Here is a 15939-nt window from a genome sequence, read left to right on the forward strand (position 1 = left end):
GCTCTGGGCCCAGGGAGCTATGGGGCCTGGAGCCCCACCTAGACTTCAGATGAGCCACACCTACCTCTTAGGGTCACCAGTCAATTCTGTTAATGATCTGAGATCTTTCTGTTTCTCAACTTCTTTCACAATGCTGGGGGCCCAAGGGAGTGAAGGAACTGGAAGCAAGGAACACAGGTCAGGGTTACCTGGGCATAGTGTGTCCTTAGAGTTTCTTGGGGAATGGCTTTCTGGGCTCAGCAAGGAAATCTGTATTCATGTAAAATGGGATACCACTGCTTCTACAAATCAAATTCCTGTCATCATTAGTATATTGCTTCTCTATGTCTCCGGCTCTGTCCTTAACCCTGATGCTGTCTTACTAGCTCTCTCTTCCCAGCTCGAATGAGCCCTAGACCCTAAGTCTCTGGTGGCATATCCTGGCTGGCTACCCGGCGGACTCCAGCAGGCCCAAGCCATCCATTGTCATGGACACAGCCCAGGCTTCCTAGAGACTCCAGTTGATGAATCCCTGGAATAGGTCAGGGCTTAGCTGAGACAAAGCCAAAAGGAAACAGCCCATGGCAGGCAGCACTGAAAAATTTTGGTAGAACCATATGAAAGTGCCAATAATCTGCTGGTTTTAACCTACCAAAAAAATGGCACTATTATGTGGTTCAAACACAAAAGCTGCTTTTGAGACCAAAATACGGAGTCACAGAACCTGATCTGTGGTGCCACCCAGTGGTCAGAGATGTAAACAGAGCTTGTTTCCATCGATCATGATGGCAATAATAAAAGAATAACATTTCTGGAGCTCCCACTACCTACTGGGTGAGGAGCTTTACACAAGTGATAGTTTAATACTATTGTAATAATAATTACTTATTTGATGTACTACAAACCGCTCTTCTGAGTTAGGCATGTAGGTATTATTATCTTCATTTTAGAGGTGAGAAAAATGAGACTGAGGGGATTTAAAGGAGTGCTGCAAGATCACATAGCTAAGACAGGCAGACCCAGCTTTGCTCTTCACATTCAGGTTTCCTTTCCCGCGTTAAAGAAAAGATGAGCTCCCAAGCTGGAGATCCAAACCCTCAAAGGTCTCAGCCAAGGCTGATCCAGGTGTACACACCTGAATGTCTGAGCATTTCGTGTCATATAGGAACAGATGTTAGTGGAACCATTAAGGCAGGTCATTAAATTAAAAGGTCTTTTTTGAGACTGTATTAAAAGAAGTTTATGAAAATAAAAGAGAAAATCATATGCTAAAATGACATACATCAATTAATAGTCAGCTTAAATTCTCTGTCCAAAAATTAATCAGCATTTGTGCAATTCAGAACAAATGTTTTCACTCAAATCTTCCTAGGGGGTAAAGTGTTCTTTGAATCAAATGGCATATCCAAATATCAAGGTCCAAACACTCCTCCCGTGATGCCACAGGGGCTTCCTCCCACCCTGTGAGATACAGAGACAAGAGAGGGAGCTGCCTTGTTAGGCAGGCTGAGAAAATGGCAAAGAGGGCAAAATGCCCTCCACCTCCAAAGGCTCCGGAGCTGGACACAAGTCAGAGGGGCCCTGCAATGGCCAGTCGTTAGGACACCATCAGAGCCATCACAGTCTGAGAGAGCCAAGCCTCTCTGAGGTGATTTTCCTCCAGGACACGAGAGCTGTGCTGCTTTCTAGAGATCACAGTGTCATTTTACAGTCGGGGAGCTGGAGCTAGTTGGTGGCACAGCCAGGTCATTCACCGGGCATCGACTCCCCAGCCCAGTTCCTTCCAGACCCTCGATGAGATGGGAAACCCTGACGCTACGACAGACCTGCAACTTGTGAGTTAGGGAAACCACAGGAGGATCTGAGCCAGGACCTCAGCTGTTCCTGAGCCTATACAACTGGAGAACTTTGTCCCAGTCCATGTTGGCAGAAAGCAGAGAAAGGAGGAAATGAAGATGGTTCCAGCAGAGACTTCGTACCTTTCTTCCCGTTTCCTATAGAGCCTGGTCCTGACTACAGGTGGTGACAAGGAGAAGTAGGAAAATGAAAGAGGAGGGGGAACAAAGGAAGAAAAGGGGTGCTCACGGATGGGGAGAAGGGAGGCTGACCCAGACAAGAGAAGGCCTCAGGGTCACTTGATTACATCTCAGGCTTAAGGAAGGCTCTCATACTAGGCTGCTGTTTCTCATGTAAGCTTTGGGTATCTATCTGAACTTTTTAAATTGTGCACATACATTACTTGGATTAAAAATGTAAATTAAAGCAGGAAAGACTTGAATTAGACTCAAGAAAACTGAAGGACAACAAAGCATTGCCCTGGCAACTAGAGGGGTGGAGGTCCCCAGGACCAGGGGGTCTGAGGGAGGGGCCCGAGTGGGAGAATGAGCCCTCTCTTCTTGCCCAGCAGTGTTCCCATGGGGCCACCGCTGTCTTCACAGAGGTTCTTAGCCTTTGTAGGGACATGGCCCTTGTGAAATTAGAAACCCTAATTTGCCCCAGGAAAAATAATATACATATATGCATACATATGTACACGTAACATTATCCATATAATTTCCTGGGTCCACAGATCCCAGGTTAAGAATCCGTGTTCCATATGCTAAGGACCAACCAGACTGTTTTTCCAATCCAGGTCTTTTCTCTGAGCTTCAAACCCACACATTCAACTGTCTTCTACAAACCTTCATGGAAATTTCCCAAGTGTCAAGTAACCAAAACCTAACTAAAATCTGCTCCATCGCCCATATTCCCTGTCTAGGGACTGGAACCTTCATTCACCCAGCTGCCTACATCTGAGACCGGCCATCAACCTGGACCAGTGGTCCTCAATGCTGGCTGCACATCAGAATTCACTGTAAAGTTTTTTTGTTTGTTTTTTCACTGTAAAGTTTTTAAAACACAGAGCCCTGGACCTCACCTCTTACCTCCTGAATCAGGGCCTCTGAGAGTGGAGTCCAGCTTTGTGAGTTTGAAGGGTGGCTCTCCCAAGCACAACGTCTTTCTTCCAGTCTCACTCCAGTCACCACACCCTGTGGCTTCTACCTGCTGAATTTATTTATTTTGAATCAGTAATTCTTAAATGTGATACAAAAATCAAAGGTATAAAAGGATAATCAGAGGAGAGTTCCCATCTCACCATCATCTCTGTTACGCTACTGCAACAGCCTCCATGCTAGTCTGCCTGCCTTCATTCTGACCTCCTGTAATCCTTTCTCTGCAGCCAGAGTAAACATTCTGAAATGCAAAGCTGACAGTGTCATTCTCCTGCCTAAAGTGGTCCAGTGGCCCCTCAGCCCTCCCGGGATAAAGCGCAGACTACTTAGCAAGACACACAAGGCCCCATCACACTTCAGTCTGGTTCCTGCCAACTCCTAGCTCTATGTCCCTCACTCCCCCACCAAACCCACATAATTTAATCCACAGCAACATTGCAACTCACTAAGCTAGGACCCTCTGCCTGGATTCCTTTATCGCCCCTCTAGGAAAAATTCCTGAACCATACCTGGCTTGATTAGCTACCCTTTCTCTTGGTGCCCAGAACCCCTCCTGCTTATCTGTAGTACTGGAGTAACCACAGCTTATTTTTCACAAGGGTACCAAGGTAATTCAAAGTGGAAAAGATAGTCTTGTCAACAGGTGATGCTGGAAAACTGGATATCTATATGGCGGGGGAGGGAATGAATCTTGATTCTTACTTCACACCACACATGAAAACTCATTTGAATGTAACATAAACCTAAACAAAGAGCTAAAAATATACAATTTTAGGAGAAAATCTCTGTGACCTCACCTTAAGGTAGGCAAAGGTTTCTTAGGACAAAAATCATGAACCTACCAAGGAAAAAGTTTGATAAATTGGATGAAGTCATAATTAGAAGCTCGAGCTCTTTACTATTAAGAAAGGAAAAAGGCAAACCACAGACTGCAATGGACTTTCGTGCATTGCTAGTGGTAACGTAAACCAGTATAATTACTTTGAAAAACAATTTGACAGCTTTCTAAGTTAAAAACACCATACAACCAAGCCACCTCATTCACTTATAGGTATTGTACCCAAGAGAAATAGAAACATACGTTCACACAAAGACTTTATAGGAATGTTCAAGGCAGTTTTATTCACATCCCCAAACCAGAAACAACCCAAATGTCCTCCTTTGGGGTCCTGAAAGGATACATCTCCACCAGCCCAGCTGGGCCTCCCCCAACCTCCACTAATGTCCAAATGGTTAAACAGCTTATGGCATGTGCATTTGAGGTCGGACAATTAAGTTTACGAACTCATCCTAGAAAAAGTGCTACATACCTCATTGCTGAATATCACTACGGTCACCTTCAAAGCACTCCCCTTGGGAAGCTATGCACCGATGCCAGCACCTAGTCCACCCTTCAAAGCAATTTTGGAACTCTTTTTCTGGAATGGTCATCAGAATGTCATCAAAATGTCTTCCTTTCAATATTTCCTTTATCTTCAGGTAAAGAAAGAAGTCACTGAGGGCCAGATCAGGTGAGTAGGGAAGGTGTTTCAATACAGACATCCTGTATGGTTCTATTTATGTGAAATTCTAGGAAAAACAAAGTGTAGTGATAGATACCAGATAAGTGGTTGTCTGAAGCTGGGGAAGATGAAGGATGAGGGATTGACTGCACAGGGGCAGAAGGGAACTTTGGGTGAAAATAGAACCATTTTACATCTTTGAACTGGAACAGTGGTTAGTCTGGTATTTTCATTTGTCAAAAGCCATAGAACTGGTCAACTGTAATTGAAAAATTAAAAGGGAGGTGAAGGGCAATGAGAGGTCCAAATTTCCAGGTATAAGACAAATAAGTTATGGGGATGTAATGTACACCATAGGGAATATAGTCAATAATATTGTGATATTACTATGTGATAACATGGTTGCTGGACTTATCATGCTGATCACTTCTTTAGGTATGGAAATGTTGAATAACGATGGTGTATACCTGAAACTGATATAATGTTGTATGCTAGCTATATTTCTTAATAAAAAATATTTTTTAAAAAAGTCATAGAACTGCACACAGTGCTTAACATTTCTGGTATTGACTGTATGTAAATATCTCAATAAAGTGGTTTGGTTTGATTTGGTTTATGTGATGGCTGCTGTGAAGCATGAAGGAGAACACAGGCGAAGGAATTCTGCACCACGAGACCTTCCACAAAACATTTATTTCATTTGGAAGAGAGGGAGGGAGGCTCTCCTGCGCCACATCAGCCTCACCAAGAGGTTTAGTAAAATATTCCTCCGCCAGGGGGCAGTGGCGCTGTCGGTGGGCCACCACTTTCTCACCATCAACCCTCAAGGCGTGCGCAGGGACCCGTAGGGACCAGCGAGACGCCGAGCCCCACCGTTGCGCGCCGAGCTCCGCCCGACAGCCCGCGGGTAGGGGGCGCTCACCCCACGCAGGAACCAGGAGAAAGACTGGTTCCAGCGCCGCGTCCCGCGCCCTTCTCCTAGCCCCACCGCCTCCGAGGGCCTGGCGCCGGAGAAGGGAGCCTGGGCTCTCGGGCACACAGCCCCTGCAGTTGGGCAGCTGTGGGCCAGTCACCTGTCCCCTACTTGCAGGATGCAGAAGTGAAGTGGTGCCTGTCGCGGGACTTCCAGCACGAAGTGCGCTGCGGCGGGCGGCTGGGGGGGTGTAACAGAACCTGGCTCGCTGGCTCTGCTCCTCAAATAAGGCCGGTAGAAAGACTTACTGGCGCCTCCGTTCCCCCTGACCTTCTTCCACTCAATAAAGCAGGTTATCTGAGCCGTAGTAAAGCCTTACCCACACAGAACTCAAAAGTTTTATTTTTAATGACAAAATAACTACGGTCTAGATTGTTTGATTGTCCCTGGTGCTAAAAAGGCGATTCACCAGTTGTGGCTCGCCAGAAAAGGGCTGCTGGGGGAATGAACTGGAATGCGGCGAGGAGAGAGATCAGTCATTGCCCGGCGTGCCACGGCCCCGGGGACACCCCGGACCCTCCATAATCACCCCCCACCGTGGCCACACCCCGCTACTGGACCGCGGGGGACGCATTTGGGCAGCCCTGCCTGCTGGCTGGCGCACTTGTCTCCATCCCTCTCCGCCCCGCCCGGCGCACTGCGGGGTTTGCCCGATTGCCTGGACTCTGCAGAGAGGCGGCCGCTTTGAGGACACCGCCTCTCCCGCTGGCCTTCTGGTCTGGGCGGCTCCCCTCCACTCCCCCAGTGCAGGCTCTCTCGCCCAGCCGGACGCCGCCAGTCCCGGAAGTGCAGCCCAGAGGCAGCGCGCGGGTGAGTCGGCCCGAGCAGCTCTGGACGAGTTGATGGAGGTCAAGGCGGGAGGAGGGAAGGCAGGGGGGACCGCTATTGTTTCCATTCCTATTTTCGCTAGCTGCGGAAAGACCAGCAGATAGGTGCTAGAGCCTGGGGAGGCAGGCAGGAGAGCTATAGACATCCACATTCTCTCTTGTTAACTTTCCCCAAACCGGGTCAGCGGACTCTCAGCACTGACTTATCCCAGGCTAGGGGAGACAGGAGGCTTGCGGTGACGTTTTATGGGGAAAGGAGATTGTCGGTGTACTCTAGAGCGCTAGCTTTGGACCCAGACGGAGGCCTAGACTTGAATCCTCTCCTGGTACCGGCTGGCGTTCTTGGGTGGTTTCATAACTTTTACTGAGCCTCATTTTCCTCATCTCTAAAATGGGAATATAATGCTACCTCTCAGGGTCCCTGTGAGGATGAAACCAAAAGGACACTGCAAAGTGCTGAGCACCAAGCCTATGAGACCACATAGATCCACGTTATTTTAGCGGAGAAGACTGTCCACTTCCAGACTTGCGAGGTGCACTTAAGGCCAGGCCTGCCCTCCCGCAGTATGAGAGAATGGCCTCCTTGCCCAGTAGTCGCATGGGGCCATAGACAAGGGCGAAAGTCCTATCGCCAAGGATGCTCCAGGCGGCCCAGTGGGCGAGCACCTACCCTGCTGGTTGGTGGCTGCTGGGTCTTTGCACGGGACGCACAGTATGGCAAGGACAGTTGCAGCTTTCCCTAAGGAGGACATGCCTTACTGTTTCTTCTCAAACGTCATTCTAGACCCCAGACATCTTGGCCTCAGGAAACTGGGAACCACTGTCAAAATTATTAACACTGCGAAACTCCTCACTACAGTGCAGAGTTCCCATTTTGCAGATGGTAACCGCGAGGTCACGAATGTTTAAGTGACCGAGGCCAGCTAATGGAGATACCTTATTCTCTTCCACTTTCCCGTGTGTGTGCGAATGCTGTGTTGCATTCTCTGTTAATCGAAGGATAAACATGGGTCCGTCTGGGCAACCAGAAAAAGGAGGCAGCCACGGTCAGACCTTCCAATGCTTCCAGGGTGGGGCGCCCTGTAGGGTTTACTGCAGCCCCAGAATAGAAGTGAGAATGAAATGCGACACCAATCAGGAAAATGGACTTGGACAGACAGTCTCATCCTCTGCCCCTGGGATGGACCCCAGAGTCTGAAACACGATCTTGGCCTTGAGGAACCTGGTCTTTGGGTGTTTGGAGCGAGAAAAGACGCCTTTGGCTCTTGTGCGGGAACGCCCCCCACACACACACACATTCTCCTCCAACACTCCCGCCTCCCCGCCCCCCGCAATCTTTAAAACCCGCTCCAAATGCCGGATCCGGAGAAGGGGCCGAACCTTGGGCACGCTGCCCTCTCCCATAAGCAACAACCCAGCAGCCTTGTCACGAAGTTTAAGGGTGAAGGTAAGGCCATTCCTTGGAACGAGCCACCACCACGCGATGGCTGCCATTCTGGACCTTACTCGTTCACAGCTGTGTCTCCAGAGCCGACACGCTACTGCGCACACAGTGGGCGCGGGAGAAACGGGAAGCACCAAGAGCCGCCCCGGTCCCTCTGACTCAGAGAGAAAGACAAGCATCTATGCTCACCCGTGGCTGGGCGGAGCGGTCTCCCGTCCTCTCTCCGCACTCAGGTGATCTCTTCCCTCACCTCCCCCCGCGTCCGGCACAGTGGGTTACTCTTTGCTGTACCCCTACCACCAAGATGGTCTCTCCCTGCTGCCTGCCGGCACACATCCCCCGCACACGCGCGCAGGATGCCCCTGTTGTGGTTATCAGCACTCGCTCCCCTACCGCACAGAATCTCCGCGGCCCTGGGCTCTAGCTATCCCTTTATTCTAAAGCCTTCCCCTTCCCTGCCCTCCGGGAGACACTCCCCAGCCGGCAGCCACAGAGCAGGATTCGGACCCCTGGGGGCAGCTCAGTGTGCTTATATGCATAAATGACCAGGTTCGCATCCTGATTGGGTTTAGGTGAGTAGTTGCCACGCCCTATGGTGTTGGCTCCGCCCCCCAGGGCAAGTTACTGGAGGCGGCCAAAGGGTCCACTCCTCCAGCCAGGCCTCAGCCTGAGGAGCCCTAGGATGAAAAACAGGCCGGTCTCTTCCTGGAGAACACCCACACTTGTTAAATTCATTGCCCCGCTATATTGCTACCCCCTCCGGGGACCTCTGACTCTGTCCTTGACTCTAGCTCCGCAGTGCGCCCATCCAGGTGGACTCGAGAGGCTGAGAGGGATCCGAGTGGATCCCAAACCTGGGGGATGTCAGCCAGACAGGGCACTATCAGAAGCAATTATAAGGTGCCACCGGACAGTGCACCACAAAGTGCAAAGCCTGGCACAGGGTCCCGCAGAAAATAGGGTTAAGGAGGGCTTCTCCACGTCCTGGAAAGTGAAGCAAAATGGATAATGAAAGAAATCACTTGTTATGTTTCCTTTTTTTTTTTTTTTTTTTTTAAGCTGAGCCATCCTGCCACCTGTTGGCAGCTCAGCGGCTGCTCAGCTTGGGCCAGGAATCGAACCGCTGTTGCTCAGAGCTCAAGCTTTTGAGCGAGCTCTTAACCAACTGAGCCACTCGGCCGGCCTTCCTTTTTTTTTTAATCATTTCGTTTTCACACCTGCCCTGAGGTAGGTACTATTATTATCCTCATTTTACAGGTAAAGATATAAATTGGGGTTCAGAGAGATTAAGTGCTCTCTCGCCATGAGCAAGTGACAAAGCAAGGGTTTGAAACTTGGTCTAGTTGATGCCAAAGCTTAACCTCCATAATATAGGCATAGCCTGCAAAGGAAGCGATGTGTGCAAAAACGCTGAGGTGAGAAACAAAGCAGAAGAGAGAAGGGGCTACAGAAAAATGATGTTTCTGGAGCATCAAGCTCCGTTCACAAAGGCTTGAGAGTGGAGGCTGGAGAGGACGGTAGGGGTCGTGGAGAGTCTTATAAACCACAATCAGGAACATGGATTTGATCCTGAGCGTGGTCAAGGTCTGACCCCTACCCACAGATTTTACACAGGAGAGTAATGCACTCTCTCTGGCTGCAGTTAGGAGGGTGGGAGAGCGGAAGGAAAAAGGTGGGCTCAATTTACTCTAGATGGTGCTTCTCAATATCTTTCTCATGCACACATAAAAAATGGTTACTTTTGTATGACACACTGGAGTAATAAAGGAAGGACAGCTAGAAGCAATCAACCCAGGGGGGCTCCAGCCATCTGAAGTCCCCGCACAATTACCCCTAGGACTGAGGAATCTCAGGCAACGCATACCCCAGGTCACAGCAGACCTGGACTCAGACAGTGACAATGGAGGATGAAGAACAAGAGCTGGATTTAAGGAATGATTAGAAAGCAAAGTTAGGGGCGGCCGGATGGCTCAGTTGGTTAGAGTGCCGTGGCCTTAACAAGAAGGTTGCTGGTTCGATTCCCACATAGGCAGTAAGCTGTGGAACCCCGCCCCCCACCCCATGACCCCCCCACACACACACACACACAACTAGATTGAAAACAATGACTGGACTTGGACCTGAGCTGTGCCCTCCACAACTAAGATTGAAGGACAACAATTTGACTTGGAGCTGATGGGTCCTGGGAAAAAACACACTGTTCCCCAATAAAGTTAAAAAAATAAAAAAGAAAGAAGCGAAGTTAGTATCACATAGTGAGGGGGTGAAGAAGGAAGATGCCCCCCTGGGTTTCTGCACTGAGTAATTTGACAAAGGGTAGTTCTTTCACTGCTGCAGGGAATGTGGGGTCAGGGCAGGTTCATGGGGAAATGATGAGTTCTGTTTGGCTGTGTTTGAAGGAAGTACAGAAGCCTGACAGGCAGTGGATCAGCACTCTGGGTTCAATTTGACTGGCTGCAATTCCTAGTTTCATCAGCTTGGTAGTTCTGTTACCTTGGGCATAAACTTTGATCTCTCTAAACCTGTTAATTTGTCTATAAGATAGGGACAATAATAAGATTATAGGGCTGTTATAAGAATAAAATGAGATAGTGCCTGGAACATAGTAAGTATCTACTAATAGCAACAAGAAGACCCACAAAGCGTGTAGATGGTGAGAAGGAAGGAAGTTGAAGACCAAGAGGACTTACATTTCAGGGGTGGAAAAAGGAAGAGGAGCCTAAGAACAAATGGTCAGAGAAGAAGAAGGAAAGCCATGAGAGTGTGACATTATGGAAGTCACATGCAGCAGCCACACAGTTGATCCTCTGTCTCACTTTCTCCTTCCTTGCAGAACCTGATGTTGTTAGAGTAAGCATGCTCCTGTAGAAGGCTGTGTGCCTCAGAGGAGGCAGCCACCGCCCCAGCTCCAAACCAGGAGTTGAGTCCTCACTGGTAATCTTATTTCTTTTGCACTGATTGGCTTAGGAAGGTGTGTTTAATACCATTCATGGAAAGTCGGCTGGAGGACTTCTGGAAAATATTTCTTTGATCTTAGAAAGAGATGCAGGGGCTGGCCGGCTGAGTGGCGCGTTGGTTAAGAGCTGGCTTGGGATGCCTAAGGGCCCCAGTTCGGATCCCACATATGAGGGCCAGTGACACTGCCCTCTACAGCTAAGATGCTGAACAACAGCTCGACCTGGAGCTGGGCTGCCGTGAGTTGCCAGCGACGGTGTAAGCTGCAGCCCCTGCAGTGGGTTGCCATGGGCTACTATGTGTAGCCAGCAGCCAGCAGCCAGCGTGAGGGCCAGCAGCCGCTGTGAGTGGCCATCCAGAAGCCAGTGACTGATCTGCCTCGCCCGGGAAGAGCGCAATGATGGTGCCAACTTGGGCCAGTGAAGCAACGTCCTCCACAACTAGACTTAAGAACAAAAATGACAGCAACTTGTCTGTTTCCCTTCCCCCAATTCCCCAATAAAAATCTTAAAAAAAAAAATGAGATGCAGATGCAGAGATTTCAAAGATGCCACCTTCATAAATACACCTTCCTTGACGAAATAAAAATAAACGTGGAATAACGATCTAAGATGGCGGATAAATGCTGTGCTTGCCTCATCCCATGAACTCATCAAAATTATAACTAAATTATAGAATAATCAACCTGGAAAGCCATCTGAAGTCTAGCTGAACAGTTTTATAACCAAGGATATAAAGAAGAAACCAGGGTCGGCCGAGTGGCTCACTTAATTAAGAGCTCGCTCAAGAGTTTGAGCTCTGAGCAACAGCGGTTCGATTCCTGGCCCTAGCTGAGCAGCTGCTGAGCTGCCAACAGGTGGCAGGATGACTCAGCTTAAAAAATAAATAAATAAAATAAGAAAAGAAGAAACCAAGTCAAGACTGATGGGAGAGGTGGAGACACAAAACGGGCTGGCCCCAAACCTCCAGGTGGCAGATGAAAATTGGGAGGGATATCTTGGCCACAGAGGTTCCACATGGCAGAGCAAAGGACCCCATCCCACACTAGCCTCCCCATTCTGGAGTACTGGTTCCGGGAAGAGGAGCCCCCGCAACATCTGGCTGTGAAAAACTGGGGATTTCTTATCCTCCCGGTGGGATGGAAGGCTGCAGGAAACCCAGACATCCTCTTAAAGGGTCCATACAGACTTGCTTGAAGGCATTCACCCTGGGCTCTGGCAGAGGGACGATACCTCAGGGGGCCTTGGAGACATGTGGGGGCAGACTGAGGTGTGTAGCTTTGGGGAGTGGGCTGAAAAATAGCCGCCATTTTTCCTGTGTGAAGTCCTGCTCCCATGCAGCTGGCAGGTGGGCACCATCTTTCCTGTGTTGAGCCCTCACCCCACAAGCTGAATATGAATCTGATTGGCCTGGCGAGCTCTGCTCCCTCCACCATGGTGACTCACTGAGGCCCTGCCAAACCCAACTCTATACCACATGAAGCTTTATCAGCCTATGAACCTTATAGGAGCCAGCAGATGGCAGAGGGCTTTGTTGGAGTGTCCTGGCTTTTTGTGGAGCTACCCCAGACCTGGTACTGGTGGCAGCCATCCTTGGTTCAAAGCATGGCCTCTCCCACATACCACCAGGTACAACACAGGCAGTGATTAACCATGGATCACTTTGTAGCTCCTACCAGGAACTCCCTGGGTGGTCACAGGCAGTGGCTGACCTGGACTTACACCAGAGCCCCTCCCAAAAGGCCACAGAATAAACATACTTACTTGGAGTTAATTTCAGACCACAGTGAGCACCACCCAATTAGCCCCACAAGTGGCACACCCAAAAGGTGATCTCATCAGGCACCAGAGCCCTGTGGGGCAAAACCCACTCCATGGGGTAAGCCCCTGACTCAGCCCATAAGCTGTGGACATGACCAAACCCCACAGCCAGTCAGCCTGAGTCAATACCACCCACTGACATGTGAAGAGCAATCAAGGCTCAACTATAACAGGAGGGCACACACAACCCACACAAGGGACACTCCTGGAGCACCCAGCACAGGTGGCCAGGGAGACTGTGCCACTGGGCTCCACAGGTCACCTACTACATAAGGCCACCTGACAAAACTGGGAGACATAGCAACCCTACCTAATACACAGAAACAAACACAGAGAGGCAGCCAAAATGAGAAAACAAAGACATACACTACAAATAAAAGAACAGGAGAAAGCCCCAGAAAAAGAACTAAAGGAGATGGAGGAAAGCAATCTACCAGATACAGATATAACAATGGTTATAAGGATGTTCAAGGAACTCAGTGGGAATTTCAACAAACAGATAACAGGCATAAAAAAGACATAGAGGGCCGGCCAAGTGGTGCAATGGTTAAGAACTGGCTTGGGACGCAAGAGGGCCCCGGTTTGGATCCCACATATGAGGGCCAGTGACACTGCCCTCTACAGCTAAGATGCTGAACAACAGCTCAACCTGGAGCTGGGCTGCCGTGAGTCGCTGGCAACGGCGTAGGCTGCAGCCCCTGTGGCAGTAGGTTGCCATGGGCTACCGTGTGTAGCCAGCAGCCACTGTGGGTAGCCAGCAGCCAGTGTGAGCGGCTAGCAGCCACAGTGAGCGGCTGTCCAGAAGCCGGCGACTGATCTGCCTCGCCCGGGAAGAGCGCAATGATGGTGCCAACTTGGGCCAGTGAAGCAACGTCCTCCACAACTAGACTGAAGAACAAAACAACAGCAACTTGTCTGTTCCCCTTCCCCCAATTCTCCAGCACTGTTCCCATCCCCCCAATTCCCCAATAAAAAATCTTTAAAAAAAAAAGACATAGAAACCATAAAAAAGAACCAATGAGAAGTGAAATATACAATAACTGAAATGAAGAATGCACTAGAAGGAATCACCAGAAGACTAGATGAAGCAGAGGATTGAATCAATGATCTGGAAGAAAAGGTAGCAGAAAATATTCAATCAAAACAGCAAAAGGAAAAAAAAAGTTTTTTAAAAAAATGAGGGGTCAGCCGAGTGGCGCGTTGGTTAGGAGTTGGCTTGGGATGCCAGCTCTGAGCAGTAGGGCCCACGTTCGGATCCCACATGAGGGCCAGTGATGCTGCACCCTCTACAGCTAAGATGGTGAACAACAGCTTGACCTGGAGCTGGGCTGCCGTGAGTCACCAGTGACAGCGTAGGCTGCAGTGGGGCTGACCAGCAACAGGTGTGAGCTTTTATGAGCTGCCATGAGCTGCTGTCCAGTGGCTGGCGACCGATCTGCCTGAGCCGGAGAGAGCGCAATGATCATACCAACATGGGCCAGTGAAGCGACATCCTCCACAACTAGACTGAAGAACAAAAGGACAGCAACTTGTCTGTTCCCCTTCCTCAATTTTTCAATGCTGTTCCCCTCCTCCAATTCCTCAATAAAAAATTTAAAAAAAAATGAGGATAGTGTAAGAGACGTCTGGGACAACATCAAGTGTAACAACATTCACATGATAGGGGTACCAGAAGGAGAAGAGGGAAAGCAAGGGATTGAGAACCTATTTGAATAAATAATGACTGAAAACTTTTCTTATCTGACAAAGAAAGTAGACATAGAAGCCCAGGAAGTGCAAAGAGTCTCAAACAAGATAAACCCAAACAAGCCCACATCAAGACACATTATAATTAAAATGGCAAAGATTAAAGACAAAGAGAGAATCCTAAAAGGAGCAAGAGAAAGGCAACTAGTAATTTATAAGGAAACTCCCATAAAATTGTCAGCTGATTTCTCATCAGAAACTTTGCAGGTCAGAAGAGATTGGCAGAAAATATTCAAAGTGATGAACAGCAAGGATCTACAACCAAGACTCCTCTGCCCAGCAAGACTATCATTTAAAATCAAAGGGCAGATAAAAAGCTTCCCAGACAAGAAAAAGCTTAAGGAGTTCATCAGCACCAAACCAGTATTACAAGGAATGTTAGAGGGATTTCTTCAAGACAAAAAAAAAATCAGAAATATGAATAATAAAATGGCAATAACTACATATATATCAACAATTACTTTCAATGTAAATTGATTAAATGGTCCAACCAAAAACATAGGGTGGCTAAATGGATAAGAAAACAAAACCCTTACATATACTGCCTATAGGAGACTCGCTTCAGATTGAAAGACACAAGACTGAAAGTAAAGGGATAGAAAAAGTTATTTAATGGAAATGGGAAAAAAAAGCTGGCAAAGCAATACTTATACATGACAAAACAGACTTTAAAACAAAGGCTATAACAAGAGATAAAGAAGGACCCAGAAATTCCACTTCTGTGTATTTATCTGAAGAAACCAAAAATGCTACTTCAAGGGGACTGTGCATCCATATGTTTGTTGCAGCATCCATATGTTCAATGGCCAAGATGTGGAGGCAGCCTGGGTGTCCATCGATGGGTGAATAGATAAAGAAGAAGTGGTACATATATGCAATGGAATATTGCTCATCCATGGAAGGGAATAGGTTCTTGCCTTGCAGTGGCATGGATGGACCCAGAGGGTGTTGTGCCAAGTGGAATATGTCAGACACAGAAAGATGCAATGTGATTTCACTTATATGTGGAATTTAAAGAACAAAATAAACAAAGAAACAAAACAGAAATACACTCATAGATACAAAGAACATTTTGATGGGTGGGTGAAAAATGGAAAGGGATTAAGAAGTGCAAATTAATTGTTACAAAGTAGTCATGGGGGTGTAGGGTATAGCATAGGAATATAGTCAATAACACTGTAATAACTGTATGGTGTCATATGGGTACTGGATTTACAGGGTGATAGGAGTGGTTTGGGGGCAGGGTGAAAAAGGTGACGGAATTAAGAAGTACAAATTGGTAGTTATAAAATAGTCACAAAGATGTAAAGTAAAGCATAGGGAATACAGTCGATAATATGGTAATAACTATGGGTAGTGCCAGGTAATAGCTATATGTAGACTAGTCATGGTGATCCCTTCTTAAATTATAGAAATGTCTAACCACTATTCTGCACACCTGAAATTAATACAAAATAATATAGAATGTTAACTTTAATTGAAAAAATTTAAAAAGTGGGGAAAGATGAAGGGAAATAAGAGGTTCAAATTTCCAGTTATAAAACAAATAAGTTAGGGCCAGCCGAGTGGTGCACAGGTTAAGAGCTGGCTTGGGACACCAGAGGGTCCCGGTTCGGATCCCACATATGAGGGCCAGTGACACTGCCCTCTACAGCTAAGATGCTGAACAACAGCTCGACCTGGAGCTGGGCTACCGTGAG

General features: G+C 48.0%; 1 protein-coding gene across 2 annotated transcripts in view; it reads left to right on the top strand.

The window, feature by feature from the left end:
• The first annotated feature begins 5302 nt into the window (after nucleotides 1-5302).
• The window catches only part of PIGZ (phosphatidylinositol glycan anchor biosynthesis class Z (Gwada blood group)), a 24965-nt gene continuing 14328 nt past the window's right edge, over nucleotides 5303-15939 (top strand). For both annotated transcript variants that reach the window (XM_019651651.1, XM_019651659.1), the window contains exon 1: nucleotides 5303-6257. The gene's annotated coding sequence lies outside the window, so the exon portion shown is untranslated. The remainder of the gene's footprint in view (nucleotides 6258-15939) is intronic.

The sequence above is a fragment of the Hipposideros armiger genome, unplaced genomic scaffold, assembly GCF_001890085.2.
Source record: "Hipposideros armiger isolate ML-2016 unplaced genomic scaffold, ASM189008v1 scaffold_8, whole genome shotgun sequence".
Classification (NCBI taxonomy): Eukaryota; Metazoa; Chordata; class Mammalia; order Chiroptera; family Hipposideridae; genus Hipposideros; species Hipposideros armiger.